The sequence below is a fragment of the Cervus elaphus genome, chromosome 14 (assembly GCF_910594005.1).
Source record: "Cervus elaphus chromosome 14, mCerEla1.1, whole genome shotgun sequence".
Taxonomy (NCBI): Eukaryota; Metazoa; Chordata; class Mammalia; order Artiodactyla; family Cervidae; genus Cervus; species Cervus elaphus.
The window spans coordinates 673,759-688,416 of record NC_057828.1 but is presented as its reverse complement, the minus strand read 5'-3'; positions in this window follow the sequence as shown (position 1 = coordinate 688,416).

Sequence of the window (14,658 nt, the reverse complement as noted above, 5' to 3'; positions counted from 1 at the left end):
TGAGTCAGGCATCGTCTCCTTTGGAGGCACTGATCTCCGCGTACCTCTGGAGTTTTCAAAGGATGTGCGGCTATCGGTCGCGATGAGGTGGGGAACTAAGTCTTTCTCTGTGCTTTCCACAGGGGATTCAGACATCCTTTCATCCTGGGAGATGCAAGACGAGCCTGCATTGAAGTCACTGCAGGGATATCCGGCCTTATTTCGAGTCAGGGCATCGCGGTGTCCATTCCACTTGAGGCCGCAAACTCAGGGTCCCTCTCACATACCTAGAGCTGAGAGAAGCCTCCTCTTGAGGTGCTTGTGGTAAGGTGGTATTCCTCTGGAGACGAATTCAGGGACTAACCTCTCTTTTCGAGTTGATTTTTGGTCCACAGAGTTCTTTCGTGTTGCTACAGTGACCTCAGGATCCCTCTAGCCTTGAAACAGTGTTCTTGGGGATTCTCTGGAGTGCCATCAAGGAAATCAAGGCTCCTTTCATGTGTGATGTGCAAGACGGAATTGCTCTGCACGCAGTACAGGGGAATCGGGCCTCATCTCGCATCGAGGGGGAAGTCTCATGGTTTTTCTCGAGTTGCGGCGGGAACCTGGGGTATATTCTCGAGTTACGACGGGGATGGCCCTTCCACCCACGTGTTTGTTCAGCCACGTCAGGACTCCTGCCTAGTTGCGAGGGACAACTCGGGATTCTCCTCGAGGCTTGGCAGGGCAATTGGAACGCCTCTCCAGCTGAGGCGGGAGACCAAGGGTCCCTTTCCACGTGCCACAAGAATCCTGGGACTCCTATCAAGTTTCACGAGGAGTCAGGCATCGTCTCCTTTGGAGGCACTGATCTCCGCGTACCTCTGGAGTTTTCAAAGGATGTGAGGCCTCCGGTCGCGATGAGGTGGGGAACTAGGTGTTTCTCTGTGGTCTCCACAGGGGATTCAGACATCCTTTCTTCTTGGGAGATGCAAGACGAGCCTGCATTCAAGTCACTGCAGGGATATCCGGCCATATTTCGAGTCAGGGCATCGCAGTGTCCATTCCACTTGAGGCCGCAAACTCAGGATCCCTCTCACATACCTAGAGCTGAGAGAAGCCTCCTCTTGAGGTGCTTGTGGTAAGGTGGTATTCCTCAGGAGTCGAAGCCAGGGACTAACCTCTCATCTCGTGTTGATTCTTGGTCCACGGAGCTCTTTCGTGTTGCTACAGTGACCTCAGGATCCCTCTAGCCTTGAAACAGTGTTCTTGGGGTTTCTCTGGAGTGCCATCAAGGAAATCAAGGCTCCTTTCATGTGTGATGTGCAACACGGAATTGCTCTGCACGCAGTGCAGGGGAATCGGGCCTCATCTCGCGGCGAGGGGGAAGTCTCATGGTTTTTCTCGAGTTGCGGCGGGAACCTGGGGTATATTCTCGAGTTACGACGGGGATGGCCCTTCCACCCACGTGTTTCTTCAGCGACGTCAGGACTCCTGCCTAGTTGCGAGGGACAACTCTGGATTCTCCTCGAGGCTTGGCAGGGCAATTGGGACGCCTCTCCAGCTGAGGCGGGAGACCAAGGGTCCCTTTCCAAGTGCCACAGGAATCCTGGGACTCCTATCAAGTGTCACGAGGAGTCAGGCATCGTCTCCTTTGGAGGCACTGATCTCCGCGTACCTCTGGAGTTTTCAAAGGATGTGAGGCTATCGGTCGCGATGAGGTGGGGAACTAAGTCTTTCTCTGTGCTTTCCACAGGGGATTCAGACATCCTTTCGTCGTGGGAGATGCAAGACGAGCCTGCATTGAAGTCACTGCAGGGATATCCAGCCTTATTTCGAGTCAGGGCATCGCGGTGTCCATTCCACTTGAGGCCGCAAACTCAGGGTCCCTCTCACATACCTAGAGCTGAGAGAAGCCTCCTCTTGAGGTGCTTGTGGTAAGGTGATATTCCTCTGGAGACGAATCCAGGGACTAACCTCTCTTTTCGAGTTGATTTTTGGTCCACAGAGTTCTTTCGTGTTGCTACAGTGACCTCAGGATCCCTCTAGCCTTGAAACAGTGTTCTTGGGGTTTCTCTGGAGTGCCATCAAGGAAATCAAGGCTCCTTTCATGTGTGATGTGCAAGACGGAATTGCTCTGCACGCAGTACAGGGGAATCGGGCCTCATCTCGCATCGAGGGGGAAGTCTCATGGTTTTTCTCGAGTTGCAGCGGGAATCTGGGGTATATTCTCGAGTTACGACGGGGATGGCCCTTCCACACACGTGTTTGTTCAGCCACGTCAGGACTCCTGCCTAGTTGCGAGGGACAACTCGGGATTCTCCTCGAGGCTTGGCAGGGCAATTGGAACGCCTCTCCAGCTGAGGCGGGAGACCAAGGGTCCCTTTCCACGTGCCACAAGAATCCTGGGACTCCTATCAAGTTTCACGAGAAGTCAGGCATCGTCTCCTTTGGAGGCACTGATCTCCGCGTACCTCTGGAGTTTTCAAAGGATGTGAGGCCTCCGGTCGCGATGAGGTGGGGAACTAGGTGTTTCTCTGTGGTCTACACAGGGGATTCAGACATCCTTTCTTCTTGGGAGATGCAAGACGAGCCTGCATTCAAGTCACTGCAGGGATATCCGGCCTTATTTCGAGTCAGGGCATCGCGGTGTCCATTCCACTTGAGGCCGCAAACTCAGGATCCCTCTCACATACCTAGAGCTGAGAGAAGCCTCCTCTTGAGGTGCTTGTGGTAAGGTGGTATTCCTCAGGAGTCGAAGCCAGGGACTAACCTCTCATCTCGTGTTGATTCTTGGTCCACGGAGCTCTTTCGTGTTGCTACAGTGACCTCAGGATCCCTCTAGCTTTGAAACAGTGTTCCTGGGGTTTCTCTGGAGTGCCATCAAGGAAATCAAGGCTCCTTTCATGTGTGATGTGCAACACCGAATTGCTCTGCACGCAGTGCAGGGGAAACGGGCCACATCTCGCGGCGAGGGGGAAGTCTCATGGTTTTTCTCGAGTTGCGGCGGGAACCTGGGGTATATTCTCGAGTTACGACGGGGATGGCCCTTCCACACACGTGTTTGTTCAGCCATGTCAGGACTCCTGCCTAGTTGCGAGGGACAACTCGGGATTCTCCTCGAGGCTTTGCAGGGCAATTGGGACGCCTCTCCAGCTGAGGCGGGAGACCAAGGGTCCCTTTCCACGTGCCACAGGAATCCTGGGTCTCCTATCAAGTTTCACGAGGAGTCAGGCATCGTCTCCTTTGGAGGCACTGATCTCCGCATACCTCTGGAGTTTTCAAAGGATTTGAGGCCTCCTGTCGCGATGAGGTGGGGAACTAGGTCTTTCTCTGTGGTCTCCACAGGGGATTCAGACACCCTTTCGTCTTGGGAGATGCAAGACGAGCCTGCATTCCAGTCACTGCAGGGATATCCGGCCTTATTTCGAGTCAGGGCATCGCGGTGTCCATTCCACTTGAGGCCGCAAACTCAGGGTCCCTCTCACATACCTAGAGCTGAGAGAATCCTCCTCTTGAGGTGCTTGTGGTAAGGTGGTATTCCTCAGGAGTCGAAGCCAGGGACTAACCTCTCATCTCGAGTTGATTTTTGGCCCACGGAGCTCTTTCGTGTTGCTACAGTGACCTCAGGATCCCTCTAGCCTTGAAACAGTATTCTTAGGGTTTCTCTGGAGTGCCATCAAGGAAATCAAGGCTCCTTTCATGTGTGATGTGCAACACGGAATTGTTCTGCACGCAGTGCAGGGGAATCGGGCCTCATCTCGCGGCGAGGGGGAAGTCTCATGGTTTTTCTCGAGTTGCGGCGGGAACCTGGGGTATATTCTCGAGTTACGACGGGGATGGCCCTTCCACCCACGTGTTTCTTCAGCGACGTCAGGACTCCTGCCTAGTTGCGAGGGACAACTCTGGATTCTCCTCGAGGCTTGGCAGGGCAATTGGGACGCCTCTCCAGCTGAGGCGGGAGACCAAGTGTCCCTTTCCAAGTGCCACAGGAATCCTGGGACTCCTATCAAGTTTCACGAGAAGTCAGGCATCGGCTCCTTTGGAGGCACTGATCTCCGCGTACCTCTGGAGTTTTCAAAGGATGTGAGGCTATCGGTCGCGATGAGGTGGGAAACTAAGTCTTTCTCTGTGCTTTCCACAGGGGATTCAGACATCCTTTCGTCTTGGGAGATGCAAGACGAGCCTGCATTGAAGTCACTGCAGGGATATCCGGCCTTATTTCGAGTCAGGGCATCGCGGTGTCCATTCCACTTGAGGCCGCAAACTCAGGGTACCTCTCACATACCTAGAGCTGAGAGAAGCCTCCTCTTGAGGTGCTTGTGGTAAGGTGGTATTCCTCTGGAGACGAATCCAGGGACTAACCTCTCTTTTCGAGTTGATTTTTGGTCCACAGAGTTCTTTCGTGTTGCTACAGTGACCTCAGGATCCCTCTAGCCTTGAAACATTGTTCTTGGGGTTTCTCTGGAGTGCCATCAAGGAAATCAAGGCTCCTTTCATGTGTGATGTGCAACACGGAATTGCTCTGCACGCAGTGCAGGGGAATCGGGCCTCATCTCCCGGCGAGGGGGAAGTCTCATGGTTTTTCTCGAGTTGCGGCGGGAACCTGGGGTATATTCTCGAGTTACGACGGGGATGGCCCTTCCACCCACGTGTTTCTTCAGCGACGTCAGGACTCCTGCCTAGTTGCGAGGAACAACTCTGGATTCTCCTCGAGGCTTGGCAGGGCAATTGGGACGCCTCTCCAGCTGAGGCGGGAGACCAAGTGTCCCTTTCCAAGTGCCACAGGAATCCTGGGACTCCTATCAAGTTTCCCGATGAGTCAGGCATCGTCTCCTTTGGAGGCACTGATCTCCGCGTACCTCTGGAGTTTTCAAAGGATGTGCGGCTATCGGTCGCGATGAGGTGGGGAACTAAGTCTTTCTCTGTGCTTTCCACAGGGGATTCAGACATCCTTTCGTCCTGGGAGATGCAAGACGAGCCTGCATTGAAGTCACTGCAGGGATATCCGGCCTTATTTCGAGTCAGGGTATCGCGGTGTCCATTCCACTTGAGGCCGCAAACTCAGGGTCCCTCTCACATACCTAGAGCTGAGAGAAGCCTCCTCTTGAGGTGCTTGTGGTAAGGTGGTATTCCTCTGGAGACGAATCCAGGGACTAACCTCTCTTTTCGAGTTGATTTTTGGTCCACAGAGTTCTTTCGTGTTGATACAGTGACCTCAGGATCCCTCTATCCTTGAAACAGTGTTCTTGGGGTTTCTCTGGAGTGCCATCAAGGAAATCAAGGCTCCTTTCATGTGTGATGTGCAAGACGGAATTGCTCTGCACGCAGTACAGGGGAATCGGGCCTCATCTCGCATCGAGGGGGAAGTCTCATGGTTTTTCTCGAGTTGCGGCGGGAACCTGGGGAATATTCTCGAGTTACGACGGGGATGGCCCTTCCACCCACGTGTTTGTTCAGCCACGTCAGGACTCCTGCCTAGTTGCGAGGGACAACTCGGGATTCTCCTCGAGGCTTGGCAGGGCAATTGGAACGCCTCTCCAGCTGAGGCGGGAGACCAAGGGTCCCTTTCCACGTGCCACAAGAATCCTGGGACTCCTATCAAGTTTCACGAGGAGTCAGGCATCGTCTCCTTTGGAGGCACTGATCTCCGCGTACCTCTGGAGTTTTCAAAGGATGTGAGGCCTCCGGTCGCGATGAGGTGGGGAACTAGGTGTTTCTCTGTGTTCTCCACAGGGGATTCAGACATCCTTTCTTCTTGGGAGATGCAAGACGAGCCTGCATTCAAGTCACTGCAGGGATATCCAGCTTTATTTCGCGTCAGGGCATCGCGGTGTCCATTCCACTTGAGGCCGCAAACTCAGGGTCCCTCTCACATACCTAGAGCTGAGAGAAGCCTCCTCTTGAGGTGCTTGTGGTAAGGTGGTATTCCTCTGGAGTCGAAGCCAGGGACTAACCTCTCATCTCGAGTTGATTTTTGGCCCACGGAGCTCTTTCGTGTTGCTACAGTGACCTCAGGATCCCTCTAGCCTTGAAACAGTGTTCTTGGGGTTTCTCTGGAGTGCCATCAAGGAAATCAAGGCTCCTTTCATGTGTGATGTGTAACACGGAATTGCTCTGCACGCAGTGCAGGGGAATCGGACCTCATCTCGCGGCGAGGGGGAAGTCTCATGGTTTTTCTCGAGTTGCGGCGGGAACCTGGGGTATATTCTCGAGTTACGACGGGGATGGCCCTTCCACACACGTGTTTCTTCAGTGACGTCAGGACTCCTGCCTAGTTGCGAGGGACAACTCGGGATTCTCCTCGAGGCTTGGCAGGGCAATTGGGACGCCTCTCCAGCTGAGACGGGAGACCAAGGGTCCCTTTCCACGTGCCACAAGAATCCTGGGACTCCTATCAAGTTTCACGATGAGTCAGGCATCGTCTCCTTTGGAGGCACTGATCTCCGCGTACCTCTGGAGTTTTCAAAGGATGTGAGGCCTCCGGTCGTGATGAGGTGTGGAACTAGGTCTTTCTCTGTGGTCTCCACAGGGGATTCAGACATCCTTTCATCTTGGGAGATGCAAGCCGAGCCTGCATTCAAGTCACTGCAGGGATATCCAGCCTTATTTCGCGTCAGGGCATCGCGGTGTCCATTCCACTTGAGGCCGCAAACTCAGGGTCCCTCTCACATACCTAGAGCTGAGAGAAGCCTCCTCTTGAGGTGCTTGTGGTAAGGTGGTATTCCTCTGGAGTCGAAGCCAGGGACTAACCTTTCATCTCGAGTTGATTTTTGGCCCACGGAGCTCTTTCGTGTTGCTACAGTGACCTCAGGATCCCTCTAGCCTTGAAACAGTGTTCTTGGGGTTTCTCTGGAGTGCCATCAAGGAAATCAAGGCTCCTTTCATGTGTGATGTGCAACACGGAATTGCACTGCACGCAGTGCAGGGGAATCGGGCCTCATCTCGCGGCGAGGGGGAAGTCTCATGGTTTTTCTCGAGTTGCGGCGGGAACCTGGGGTATATTCTCGAGTTACGACGGGGATGGCCCTTCCACCCACGTGTTTCTTCAGTGACGTCAGGACTCCTGCCTAGTTGCGAGGGACAACTCTGGATTCTCCTCGAGGCTTGGCAGGGCAATTGGGACGCCTCTCCAGCTGAGGCGGGAGACCAAGTGTCCCTTTCCAAGTGCCACAGGAATCCTGGGACTCCTATCAAGTTTCACGAGAAGTCAGGCATCGGCTCCTTTGGAGCCACTGATCTCCGCGTACCTCTGGAGTTTTCAAAGGATGTGAGGCTATCGGTCGCGATGAGGTGGGGAACTAAGTCTTTCTCTGTGCTTTCCACAGGGGATTCAGACATCCTTTCGTCTTGGGAGATGCAAGACGAGACTGCATTGAAGTCACTGCAGGGATATCCGGCCTTATTTCGAGTCAGGGCATCGCGGTGTCCATTCCACTTGAGGCCGCAAACTCAGGGTCCCTCTCACATACCTAGAGCTGAGAGAAGCCTCCTCTTGAGGTGCTTGTGGTAAGGTGGTATTCCTCTGGAGACGAATCCAGGGACTAACCTCTCTTTTCGAGTTGATTTTTGGTCCACAGAGTTCTTTCGTGTTGCTACAGTGACCTCAGGATCCCTCTATCCTTGAAACAGTGTTCTTGGGGTTTCTCTGGAGTGCCATCAAGGAAATCAAGGCTCCTTTCATGTGTGATGTGCAAGACGGAATTGCTCTGCACGCAGTACAGGGGAATCGGGCCTCATCTCGCAGCGAGGGGGAAGTCTCATGGTTTTTCTCGAGTTGCGGCCGGAACCTGGGGTATATTCTCGAGTTACGACGGGGATGGCCCTTCCACCCACGTGTTCGTTTAGCCACGTCAGGACTCCTGCCTAGTTGCGAGGGACAACTCGGGATTCTCCTCGAGGCTTGGCAGGGCAATTGGAACGCCTCTCCAGCTGAGGCGGGAGACCAAGGGTCCCTTTCCACGTGCCACAAGAATCCTGGGACTCCTATCAAGTTTCACGAGGAGTCAGGCATCGTCTCCTTTGGAGCCACTGATCTCCGTGTACCTCTGGAGTTTTCAAAGGATGTGAGGCCTCCGGTCGCGATGAGGTGGGGAACTAGGTATTTCTCTGTGGTCTCCACAGGGGATTCAGACATCCTTTCTTCTTGGGAGATGCAAGACGAACCTGCATTCAAGTCACTGCAGGGATATCCGGCCTTATTTCGAGTCAGGGCATCCCGGTGTCCATTCCACTTGAGGCCGCAAACTCAGGGTCCCTCTCACATACCTAGAGCTGAGAGAAGCCTCCTCTTGAGGTGCTTGTGGTAAGGTGGTATTCCTCAGGAGTCGAAGCCAGGGACTAACCTCTCATCTCGTGTTGATTCTTGGTCCACGGAGCTCTTTCGTGTTGCTACAGTGACCTCAGGATCCCTCTAGCCTTGAAACAGTGTTCTTGGGGTTTCTCTGGAGTGCCATCAAGGAAATCAAGGCTCCTTTCATGTGTGATGTGCAAGACGGAATTGCTCTGCACGCAGTGCAGGGGAATCGGGCCTCATTTTGCGGCGAAGGGGAAGTCTCATGGTTTTTCTCGAGTTGCGGCGGGAACTTGGGGTATATTCTCGAGTTACAACGGGGATGGCCCTTCCACACACGTGTGTGTTCAGCCATGTCAGGACTCCTGCCTAGTTGCGAGGGACAACTCTGGATTCTCCTCGAGGCTTTGCAGGGCAATTGGGACGCCTCTCCAACTGAGACGGGAGACCAAGGGTCCCTTTCCACGTGCCACAGGAATCCTGGGTCTTCTATCAAGTTTCACGAGGAGTCAGGCATCGTCTCCTTTGGAGGCACTGATCTCCGCATACCTCTGGAGTTTTCAAAGAATTTGAGGCCTCCTGTCGCGATGAGGTGGGGAACTAGGTCTTTCTCTGTGGTCTCCACAGGGGATTCAGACACCCTTTCGTCTTGGGAGATGCAAGACGAGCCTGCATTCCAGTCACTGCAGGGATATCCGGCCTTATTTCGCGTCAGGGCATCGCGGTGTCCATTCCACTTGAGGCCGCAAACTCAGGGTCCCTCTCACATACCTAGAGCTGAGAGAAGCCTCCTCTTGAGGTGCTTGTGGTAAGGTGGTATTCCTCTGGAGTCGAAGCCAGGGACTAACCTCTCATCTCGAGTTGATTTTTGGCCCACGGAGCTCTTTCGTGTTGCTACAGTGACCTCAGGATCCCTCTAGCCTTGAAACAGTGTTCTTGGGGTTTCTCTGGAGTGCCATCAAGGAAATCAAGGCTCCTTTCATGTGTGATGTGTAACACGGAATTGCTCTGCACGCAGTGCAGGGGAATCGGGCCTCATCTCGCGGCGAGGGGGAAGTCTCATGGTTTTTCTCGAGTTGCGGCGGGAACCTGGGGTATATTCTCGAGTTACGACGGGGATGGCCCTTCCACACACGTGTTTCTTCAGTGACGTCAGGACTCCTGCCTAGTTGCGAGGGACAACTCGGGATTCTCCTCGAGGCTTGGCAGGGCAATTGGGACGCCTCTCCAGCTGAGACGGGAGACCAAGGGTCCCTTTCCAGGTGCCAAAGGAATCCTGGGTCTCCTATCAAGTTTCACGATGAGTCAGGCATCGTCTCCTTTGGAGGCACTGATCTCCGCGTACCTCTGGAGTTTTCAAAGGATGTGAGGCCTCCGGTCGTGATGAGGTGTGGAACTAGGTCTTTCTCTGTGGTCTCCACAGGGGATTCAGACATCCTTTCATCTTGGGAGATGCAAGCCGAGCCTGCATTCAAGTCACTGCAGGGATATCCAGCCTTATTTCGCGTCAGGGCATCGCGGTGTCCATTCCACTTGAGGCCGCAAACTCAGGGTCCCTCTCACATACCTAGAGCTGAGAGAAGCCTCCTCTTGAGGTGCTTGTGGTAAGGTGGTATTCCTCTGGAGTCGAAGCCAGGGACTAACCTTTCATCTCGAGTTGATTTTTGGCCCACGGAGCTCTTTCGTGTTGCTACAGTGACCTCAGGATCCCTCTAGCCTTGAAACAGTGTTCTTGGGGTTTCTCTGGAGTGCCATCAAGGAAATCAAGGCTCCTTTCATGTGTGATGTGCAACACGGAATTGCTCTGCACGCAGTGCAGGGGAATCGGGCCTCATCTCGCGGCGAGGGGGAAGTCTCATGGTTTTTCTCGAGTTGCGGCGGGAACCTGGGGTATATTCTCGAGTTACGACGGGGATGGCCCTTCCACCCACGTGTTTCTTCAGCGACGTCAGGACTCCTGCCTAGTTGCGAGGGACAACTCTGGATTCTCCTCGAGGCTTGGCAGGGCAATTGGGACGCCTCTCCAGCTGAGGCGGGAGACCAAGTGTCCCTTTCCAAGTGCCACAGGAATCCTGGGACTCCTATCAAGTTTCACGAGAAGTCAGGCATCGGCTCCTTTGGAGCCACTGATCTCCGCGTACCTCTGGAGTTTTCAAAGGATGTGAGGCTATCGGTCGCGATGAGGTGGGGAACTAAGTCTTTCTCTGTGCTTTCCACAGGGGATTCAGACATCCTTTCGTCTTGGGAGATGCAAGACGAGACTGCATTGAAGTCACTGCAGGGATATCCGGCCTTATTTCGAGTCAGGGCATCGCGGTGTCCATTCCACTTGAGGCCGCAAACTCAGGGTCCCTCTCACATACCTAGAGCTGAGAGAAGCCTCCTCTTGAGGTGCTTGTGGTAAGGTGGTATTCCTCTGGAGACGAATCCAGGGACTAACCTCTCTTTTCGAGTTGATTTTTGGTCCACAGAGTTCTTTCGTGTTGCTACAGTGACCTCAGGATCCCTCTATCCTTGAAACAGTGTTCTTGGGGTTTCTCTGGAGTGCCATCAAGGAAATCAAGGCTCCTTTCATGTGTGATGTGCAAGACGGAATTGCTCTGCACGCAGTACAGGGGAATCGGGCCTCATCTCGCAGCGAGGGGGAAGTCTCATGGTTTTTCTCGAGTTGCGGCCGGAACCTGGGGTATATTCTCGAGTTACGACGGGGATGGCCCTTCCACCCACGTGTTCGTTTAGCCACGTCAGGACTCCTGCCTAGTTGCGAGGGACAACTCGGGATTCTCCTCGAGGCTTGGCAGGGCAATTGGAACGCCTCTCCAGCTGAGGCGGGAGACCAAGGGTCCCTTTCCACGTGCCACAAGAATCCTGGGACTCCTATCAAGTTTCACGAGGAGTCAGGCATCGTCTCCTTTGGAGCCACTGATCTCCGTGTACCTCTGGAGTTTTCAAAGGATGTGAGGCCTCAGGTCGCGATGAGGTGGGGAACTAGGTATTTCTCTGTGGTCTCCACAGGGGATTCAGACATCCTTTCTTCTTGGGAGATGCAAGACGAACCTGCATTCAAGTCACTGCAGGGATATCCGGCCTTATTTCGAGTCAGGGCATCCCGGTGTCCATTCCACTTGAGGCCGCAAACTCAGGGTCCCTCTCACATACCTAGAGCTGAGAGAAGCCTCCTCTTGAGGTGCTTGTGGTAAGGTGGTATTCCTCAGGAGTCGAAGCCAGGGACTAACCTCTCATCTCGTGTTGATTCTTGGTCCACGGAGCTCTTTCGTGTTGCTACAGTGACCTCAGGATCCCTCTAGCCTTGAAACAGTGTTCTTGGGGTTTCTCTGGAGTGCCATCAAGGAAATCAAGGCTCCTTTCATGTGTGATGTGCAAGACGGAATTGCTCTGCACGCAGTGCAGGGGAATCGGGCCTCATTTTGCGGCGAAGGGGAAGTCTCATGGTTTTTCTCGAGTTGCGGCGGGAACTTGGGGTATATTCTCGAGTTACAACGGGGATGGCCCTTCCACACACGTGTGTGTTCAGCCATGTCAGGACTCCTGCCTAGTTGTGAGGGACAACTCTGGATTCTCCTCGAGGCTTTGCAGGGCAATTGGGACGCCTCTCCAACTGAGACGGGAGACCAAGGGTCCCTTTCCACGTGCCACAGGAATCCTGGGTCTTCTATCAAGTTTCACGAGGAGTCAGGCATCGTCTCCTTTGGAGGCACTGATCTCCGCATACCTCTGGAGTTTTCAAAGGATTTGAGGCCTCCTGTCGCGATGAGGTGGGGAACTAGGTCTTTCTCTGTGGTCTCCACAGGGGATTCAGACACCCTTTCGTCTTGGGAGATGCAAGACGAGCCTGCATTCCAGTCACTGCAGGGATATCCGGCCTTATTTCGCGTCAGGGCATCGCGGTGTCCATTCCACTTGAGGCCGCAAACTCAGGGTCCCTCTCACATACCTAGAGCTGAGAGAAGCCTCCTCTTGAGGTGCTTGTGGTAAGGTGGTATTCCTCTGGAGTCGAAGCCAGGGACTAACCTCTCATCTCGAGTTGATTTTTGGCCCACGGAGCTCTTTCGTGTTGCTACAGTGACCTCAGGATCCCTCTAGCCTTGAAACAGTGTTCTTGGGGTTTTTCTGGAGTGCAATCAAGGAAATCAAGGCTCCTTTCATGTGTGATGTGCAACACGGAATTGCCTGCACGCAGTGCAGGGGAATCGGGCCTCATCTCGCGGCGAGGGGGAAGTCTCATGGTTTTTCTCGAGTTGCGGTGGGAACCTGGGGTATATTCTCGAGTTTCGATGGGGATGGCCCTTCCACCCACGTGTTTGTTCAGCGACGTCAGGACTCCTGCCTAGTTGCGAGGGACAACTCGGGATTCTCCTCGAGGCTTGGCAGGGCAATTGGAACGCCTCTCCAGCTGAGACGGGAGACCAAGGGTCCCTTTCCACGGGCCACAAGAATCCTGGGACTCCTATCAAGTTTCACGAGGAGTCAGGCTTCGTCTCCTTTGGAGGCACTGATCTCCGCGTACCTCTGGAGTTTTCAAAGGATATGAGTCCTCCTGTCGCGATGAGGTGGGAACTAGGTCTTTCTCTGTGGTCTCCACAAGGGATTCAGACACCCTTTCGTCTTGGGAGATGCAAGACGAGCCTGCATTCCAGTCACTGCAGGGATATCCGGCCTTATTTCGAGTCATGGCATCGCCGTGTCCATTCCACTTGAGGCCGCAAACTCAGGGTCCCTCTCACATACCTAGAGCTGAGAGAAGCCTCCTCTTGAGGTGCTTGTGGTAAGGTGGTATTCCTCTGGAGTCGAAGCCAGGGACTAACCTCTCATCTCGAGTTGATTTTTGGTCCACGGAGCACTTTCGTGTTGCTACAGTGACCTCAGGATCCCTCTAGCCTTGAAACAGTGTTCTTGGGGTTTCTCTGGAGTGCCATCAAGGAAATCAAGGCTCCTTTCATGTGTGATGTGCAACACGGAATTGCTCTGCACGCAGTGCCGGGGAATCGGGCCTCATCTCGCGGCGAGGGGGAAGTCTCATGGTTTTTCTCGAGTTGCGGCGGGAACCTGGGGTATATTCTCGAGTTACGACGGGGATGGCCCTTCCACACACGTGTTTGTTCAGCCACGTCAGGACTCTTGCCTAGTTGTGAGACACAACTCGGGATTCTCCTCGAGGCTTGGCAAGGCAATTGGGACGCCTCTCCAGCTGAGGCGGGAGACCAAGGGTCCCTTTCCACGTGCCACAGGAATCCTTGGACTCCTATCAAGTTTCACGAGGAGTCAGGCATCGTCTCCTTTGGAGGCACTGATCTCCGCATACCTCTGGAGTTTTCAAAGGATGTGAGGCCTCCGGTCGGGATGAGGTGGGGAACTAGGTCTTTCTCTGTGGTCTCCACAGGGGATTCAGACATCCTTTCATCTTGGGAGATGCAAGACGAGCCTGCATTCAAGTCACTGCAGGGATATCCAGCCTTATTTCGCGTCAGGGCATCGCGGTGTCCATTCCACTTGAGGCCGCAAACTCAGGGTCCCTCTCACATACCTAGAGCTGAGAGAAGCCTCCTCTTGAGGTGCTTGTGGTAAGGTGGTATTCCTCTGGAGTCGAAGCCAGGGACTAACCTCTCATCTCGAGTTGATTTTTGGCCCACGAAGCTCTTTCGTGTTGCTACAGTGACCTCAGGATCCCTCTAGCCTTGAAACAGTGTTCTTGGGGTTTCTCTGGAGTGCCATCAAGGAAATCAAGGCTCCTTTCATGTGTGATGTGCAACACGGAATTGCTCTGCACGCAGTGCAGGGGAATCGGGCCTCATCTCGCGGCGAGGGGGAAGTCTCATGGTTTTTCTCGAGTTGCGGCGGGAACCTGGGGTATATTCTCGAGTTACGACGGGGATGGCCCTTCCACCCACGTGTTTCTTCAGCGACGTCAGGACTCCTGCCTAGTTGCGAGGGACAACTCTGGATTCTCCTCGAGGCTTGGCAGGGCAATTGGGACGCCTCTCCAGCTGAGGCGGGAGACCAAGTGTCCCTTTCCAAGTGCCACAGGAATCCTGGGACTCCTATCAAGTTTCACGAGAAGTCAGGCATCGGCTCCTTTGGAGGCACTGATCTCCGCGTACCTCTGGAGTTTTCAAAGGATGTGAGGCTATCGGTCGCGATGAGGTGGGAAACTAAGTCTTTCTCTGTGCTTTCCACAGGGGATTCAGACATCCTTTCGTCTTGGGAGATGCAAGACGAGACTGCATTGAAGTCACTGCAGGGATATCCGGCCTTATTTCGAGTCAGGGCATCGCGGTGTCCATTCCACTTGAGGCCGCAAACTCAGGGTCCCTCTCACATACCTAGAGCTGAGAGAAGCCTCCTCTTGAGGTGCTTGTGGTAAGGTGGTATTCCTCTGGAGACGAATC